We start from the raw sequence: 7,156 nt of genomic DNA, 5'->3' as shown, positions 1-7,156 counted from the left end.
CCCCAATGAAGGGAATATCCTCGTAAATCTCCTCAGTGCCCTTTCTATGGTTTCCACGTCCTTCCTGTAGTGAGGCGACTGGAATTGAGCACTGTACTCCAAGTGGGGTCTGAACATGCTCCTACATAGTTGCAACATTACCTCTCAGCTCTTAAACTCAGTGCTGCGGTTGATGACGGCCAATGCTCTGTGCGTCTTCTTAATCACAGTCAACCTGCGTAGCAGCATTGAGTGTCATATGGACTTGGACCCTAAGATCCTTCTAATCCTTCATCCTGACACGAGTCTTACCGTTAATGTTATATTCTGCCACTATATTTGACCTACCAACATTAAATTATCTGCGAAACCTCACACTTATCTGGGTTGAACTCCATCTCCCAATTCTCAGCCCAGAATTGCATCCTATCAATATACCGTTGTAAACTCTGAAAGCCCTGCACACTATCCACAACGCCCCAAACCATCGTATCAACAGCAAATTTACTAACCCATTCCTCCACTTCCCCATCCAGGTCATTTATACAAATCAGGAAGAGTAGGGGTCCCAGTACAGAACCCTCAAGCACACCACTGTTCACCGACCTCCATGCAGAATATGACCCCACTAAAACCACACTTCGTCTTCTGTGGGAAGCCGGTCCTGGATCCCATGCCTGCTTATTTTCTCACTACATCCACTGCTCCAATGTGTTTAGTCACATCCTCAAAAAATTCAATCAGGCTCGTGAGACACAACCTCCCCTTGACAAAGCTATTCGGACTATTCCTAATGATATTACACCTCTCAAAATATTCATACATCCTGCCTGTCAGGATCTTCTCCATCAACCTACCAACCACTTAGGTAAGACTCACTTGTCTATAATTTCCTGGGCTTTCTCTACTCCCTTTCTTGAATAAAGGAACAACATCCGCAAACCTCCAATCGTCCGGAACGTTTCCCGTCTCCATTGATAATGCGAAGTTCATCCCAAGAGGCGCATCAATCTCTTCTTTCGCTTATCACAGTAGCCTGGGGTTCAGAATTCTTCCGTACATTTCCCTGAGAACATGTGTCTCCAATTATGCTTCCATTTCCCTGCCTGATAGCCTCGTATTTCCCCTTAGTTCAATTAGTCGTTTTCCTATCTTGTCTGTTCCTGTTCTTCTACAATGCTATGGTAAAGGAGATAGAATTGTGAACACTATCTCCAAAAGTTATGAGGCATGGGATAAGTGGAACCTTGGCTGCTTGGATTAAAAAAATGGCTTAAAGGATGAAAGCAGAAGGTAGTTGTGGAAGGGAAGTATTCTGCCTGGAGGTCGCTGACTAGTGGAGTGCCTGAGCGATCAGCCCTGGGATCCCTACTATTTGTGATTTTTATAAATGAACTGGAAATAGAGGCGGAAGGATGGGTGAGTAAGTTTACGGATGACAAGAAGATTGGAAGGGTTGTGTTTGGAACGGTAGGTTGTAGAAGTTTACAAGAGGATATAGACAGGCTGCAGAGTTGGGCAGAAAAATGGCAGGTAGATGGTGATGAGCTAACGGACAAATCAGCCATTATCTTATTAAATGGTGGGGCAGCCTTGATGTGTCGGATGGCCTACACCTGTTCCTATTTCTTATGTTCTTAAGTTTAGTTCAAGAGGACTCGAATTAAACGTCACATAATGCATGCAGGCTGTTGGGAAGTTTCTTGATTGGTGAGGGAGCTAACGGTTTTTGTGCGAAGGAAAGAGATTAGGGTTCAGGAACGAAACACCTGAGAAAGAAAGCAGGAAGAGCTCGATGGAACGAATAGTCCAATTCCGCTCCTCTATCCTGTGGCTCAGTAGTCTCATTCCATGCATTTTGACCATCGGTCCTTCACCCAAAGCCTTACAAAAGTGCCTATCGAAGCTAACGACCGTGTTATGTTCATTTAAAATCTTTGATACCTCGTTAAAAAATGAAAACCATCCAATGAAATGAGAATGAAAGGCCTCTTCCTCACAGATTCACCCAAGGCACCTTTCGAAATAAACTGCCTGCAGGCAAGATGGGCGTTGTAGAGAATTTCGCTATGCAGGTGAACACATCACAAAGTTGACACCAACTAACTGGACACAGATACACTGTATAGATACACAGATACGCAGTAGGCGCTGCCTACTCACTCCGAGAATGGACGAGGTCCGATCTGCTCTCCGGGCGCTCAGTGAGTATTCCACCCCGACCCCCGTGACTCTATGTGCTCCTTTCCGCTCTGTCACCGTGAAACAACGGCTTCGTAGGTCACGACCGAAGTGTGATTTAATTACCGAAAGGGGCGTGGTGATGACCAGAGCGGGAATATGGTGAAAAAATACAAAACTAGATTGGACGGGAGGTAGAGAATGGGGGAGTGTCATTTCTGGTCAGGGATAGTATCACGGCTACAGAAAGGGAGGACACTGCAGAAGGATTGTCCCAGAGTCCGACAAGGTGGAAGTCAGAAATAGGAAGGGTGCTCTCTCGGCCTCTAAATAGCCCTCGGGACACCGAGGAGCAGATAAGCAGGCAGATTTTAGAATGGTGCAGGAAATGCAGGGTAGTAGTTATGGGTGATTTCAACTTCCCTCATATTGACTGGCACCTCCTGAATGCAAGGGAGATGCAAGGGATGAATTTGTCAGGTGTGTTCAAGAAGGATTCCTGACACAGTATGTGGACTGGCCGACGAGAGGCGAGGCTATACTGGATCTAGCTCTGGGTAATGAACCTTGTCAGGTGACAGGACTCTTGGTGTGGGAGCATCTTGGTGAGGGTGACCACAACTCCCTTAGCTTCAGCATAGCTACGGAAAGGAATAAAATCAAACGAAATGTAAAAGTGCTTAACGGGGGAAGGGCTAACAGAAGAGGCAGGAACTAGCGAGAGTAAGTTGGAAGTAGATTTTCAAATTGGAAAGCGCAGAAGTAATGTGGGAGAAGTATAGGGACAACATGAGCTGGGCTTAGGATAGATTTTTCCCACTGAGGCAAGGAAAAAATAATAGGAAAAGGGAGCCGTTGCTGACGAACCATGTGAGACAACTCGTCAAGTGGAAAAAGGAAGCATATGTTAGATATATGAATCCGGAAGTAGCAGGGGCTCATGGGAAACATAGGGTAGCCAGGATGGAGCTAAAGAAACGACTTAGGGGAGCTCGAAGGGGGCATGAGAAGGCCTAGGCATGTCGGATTAAGGAGAACCCAAGGCGCTCTATGCATATCTGAAGGATAGAAGGATGACGAGAACGAAGGTGGGACCGCTAAAGAATAAAGAGGGCAACATGTGCCTTGAGGCGGAGGATGTTGGGGAGGTCCTAAATGAATACTTTGTTTCAGTATTCGCAAGTGAAAAGGATCTTGATAAGGATGAGGTCGAAGTAGAGCGGGATTGTGTGTTGGACAGTGTGGAGATTAAGAAAGAGGTGCTGGATCTTCTTAAAAATCATTAATATTGATAAATCGCCAGGGCCGGATATGATTCACCCCAGCTTGTTGTGGGAATTGAGAGGAGAGATCGCAGGAACACTAGAGAAGATCTTTGAATCCTCTATGGCAGCAGGGGAAGTGCCGGAGGACTGGAGAATGGCAATTGTAGCTAACTTGTCTACAAAAGGTAATAGGGAGAATCCTGGGAACTTTCGACCTTTGATTCTTACGTCGGTTGTATGCAAACAACTGGAAAGGATTCGTAAGGTTAGGATCTACGAGCATTTGGAGAAGCACACTCTACTCACATGGCTTTGTGAAGGGAAGATCGTACCGTACGAGCCTGATTGAGTTTTTTGAAGAGGTGACAAAATAAATTGGTAAGTGCAGGCAGTGGATGTGGTCTACATGGACTTTAGCAAAACATTTGACAAGGTCACTCATGAGAGACTATTCCAAAACGTCATGAGGCATGGGATACGTGGAACCTTGGCTGTTTGGATTAAGAAAGGCTTTAAGGAGGAAAACAGAAGATAGTTGTGGAAGGAAAGTATTCTGCCTGGAGGTCGGTGACTAGTGGAGTGCCGCAGGGATCTGTCCTGGGACTTCTGCTATTTGTGATTATTATAAACGACCTGGATGCAGAGACGGATGGATGGGTGAGTAAGTTTGCGGATGACAGGAAGATTGGAGGAGTTGTGGACGGAGCTGTAGGTTGTCGAAGGTTACAAGAGGATATAAACAGGCTGCAGAGTTGGGCAGAAAAATGGCATATGGAGATCAATCCGGATAACTGTGAGATGATGCATTTTGGAAGGACAAACCAGAAGACTGAGTACAGGATTAATGGTCAGTTACCCAAGAGCGTGGATCTACAAAGCGACTTTGGGATTCAAATCCATACATCCCTCAAGTTCGCTGCACAGGTTGATAGGGTAGTTTTGAAGGCCTATGGGATGCTAGGCTTCATTAACAAGGGGATTGTTCAAAAGTAGAGAAGTCATGTTGCAACTCTCAAATTTCTGTTGAGACCGCACTTAGAGTATTGTGTTCAATTCTTATCACCTCATTATAGGAAGGATGTGGAAGCTACGGAGAGAGTGCAGAGGAGATTTGTCAGGATTTTACCTTGTTTGGAGAACAAGTCATATGAAGCAACGTTATAAGAGATGGGACTTTTCACTTTGGAGCATAGAAGAATGACCGGGGACTTGATAGAAGTCTACAAGGTTTAGAGAGGCATAGATAGGGTGGATAGTCAGTACCTGTTTCCCAGGGGACCAATAGCAAACACTAGAGGGCATAGGTACAAAATTAAGGGAGGGTTGTTTCGGGGAGACATCGGGAGTAAGTTTTCTACACAGAGCGTTGTGAGTTCCTGCAATGACTCGCCAGGGATGGTGGTGGAGTCTAAAACATTAGAGGTATTTAAAGCCTTTTGGGCAGGCACATGGAATAAAGAAAAATAAAGAGTTATGGGGAAGTGTGTGGGGTTTAGTACTTTTTTAAAGGAATATTTCGTTCGGCACCATGAAGGGCTGAAGGGTCTGTACTGTGCTATAGTTTTCTATGGTTCTAAAGGTTATGTCATTGTGTCCAATCTGCTGCAGTAGATATGTACGCATTTGAAGTAATATAGTCTGAATAAAGATAGTCAGCATGGTCTTGCCAATTGCAGGTCCTGTCTCAAGAATGTGATTAAATTCGTTCGGGTGCTGCGAACCAGGTTGCAGGTTTATACGATGATGGTGTATGTTATCAAGAGGTTTGATAAGATTCCTCATTGTTGGCCCATTCAGAAAGTCATGTGACAGGGAATCCAGAGAATCTTGTCTGTGTAGGTAGGGAACTGCCTTGCCCGAGAAAGAGTGTGCTAGCAGTTGGAGATTATGCCACCTGGAGTTCAGTGAGATACTGTGTTCCGTAGAGATCTGATCAGAGACTCTTGGACTTTCTGAATTTTACAAAAGATTTTGATGAGGAAATGAATAGACATAGATATCAGGCAAAATATGGATGCTAATGGATAATGTGGTGGGTTGTCGCAGGTTACAATTGGGCATTGATGGGTGCAGAGCTGGGTTGAGAAATGGCAAGTCAAGTTGAGCATGGGGAAGAGAGAAGAATTGCACTTTGAAAGGTCGGATTAGAATGCAGATTATGACAGGCTAGTTGAAAATATTGAGGAGAAGAAGATCTTTTAGCCTTCATATAATCTTTAATGTTTCCGCGCCATTTAATAGGGTAGTTAAGGATGTGTATGAGGTACACGAGGTACACGAGGTACTGTTGCAGCACTATAAAACACTGGTTAAACCATATTTTAAATTTTGTACTACACTGTAGAGTGGAAAAAAATGCCAAGGGGAGGAAATTTTAAAGCGATTTAGGGCTATGTATAGGGGCAGCCAGCGGTGCGTTATTACCCATAGTGGTGAGTGTGTGAAACGGAATAGCAATGGTGGTGGTCTAAACACACACATTTGGGTCATTTCAGAGACTGTCTTAGCACACGGATTACGGAGAAATAGACGGCTCTGTAGGAGAGCAAGTTTAGAGTCGGTAAAACATCAAGGACCAAAGAGCCATCAAAAAGCTGTCCTGTTGAATGTTTTCTTATCTATGTACGTGATAAACTAGGATGGTCAGCACAGTTTATAATAGGGAAGATCATGCCTGGGTAACGTATCAGGAGCTCAAGGTAGGGACAGGGGTCACTGACCACACCAGGTTCGTGGACTCATTAAAGATCGAAAGGAAGCTGTTCCCTTGAAGGAGCAGAATGAGGAGAAATTTGTTTCTCTTTCCCGCCGCCGTAGAGCTCCCCACCCCCCTCCCCCCGCCCCGACCGTGCATGAGCCCAAGCCTGGTACTTTAACGTCTCTGTTTCATCAACTAGCGCAATCACAGACACAACATTCCAATGCCCCTTACCCTGCCGGCATCGAGCTGAAGTCATACGATACCCTGATGGAGATGGTGAAAAAATAACAAAAAATCATTAATCGCCCGACATCGTGAAGTTAACAATCCACAATCCACATCTCACTCACACTCAACACTGATCCCTTCCTGATGTGCTCAGAGGCAGCACCGGGACACGTTGGATCTCCGGATTTAACATCAAGTTCAACCCTTCAACGGAACTTCTTTCCTTAATTTACCAGAGAACCCTGCTGCAGTTCACTCTGGGCGCTAGCCCAGCTTACCGCTTTTCTCACATACACACACGATGCAGCAGTTACATCGTTTCACGTTTCGCAGGAGCAACTTGAAGACAGATGCGTCTGGAATAAGTAGCGTGCGATCACACTGATTGGTTTGAACTACAGGGTCTCCAATAGCTGCTAGAACATTATTGAACAGACAGGTAATGAACGCAATAACCTGTGTGAAATTAAATTTTGATCTCATTGGAAATTTCAACTTCCCCAATACAAAAATGTACATTCTCAATGCAAGGCGATTAGATGGGGAGAATGTATTAATTGGATGATTTATTAAATGAATATGTGCACCGTCCAACGAGAGGAGGTGCCCGACTGAAAAGGCAAACATGAGTAAAGTTCCTTAAATTCGGATCAAACGGAGCAAATCAGGAGTATAACGAAGCCAGTAATGTACGGAAAAAAAGAATGAGGATAACCAAGAGGGGACGTGAGAGGTCCTTGGCAGGCAGGATCAGGATGAATTTAATTAAGCAACGTTCTATGCCAATGTCAGTATCAAATGA

The sequence above is a fragment of the Hypanus sabinus genome, unplaced genomic scaffold, assembly GCF_030144855.1.
Source record: "Hypanus sabinus isolate sHypSab1 unplaced genomic scaffold, sHypSab1.hap1 scaffold_651, whole genome shotgun sequence".
Classification (NCBI taxonomy): Eukaryota; Metazoa; Chordata; class Chondrichthyes; order Myliobatiformes; family Dasyatidae; genus Hypanus; species Hypanus sabinus.
Note: the sequence above shows the minus strand (reverse complement) of the source record.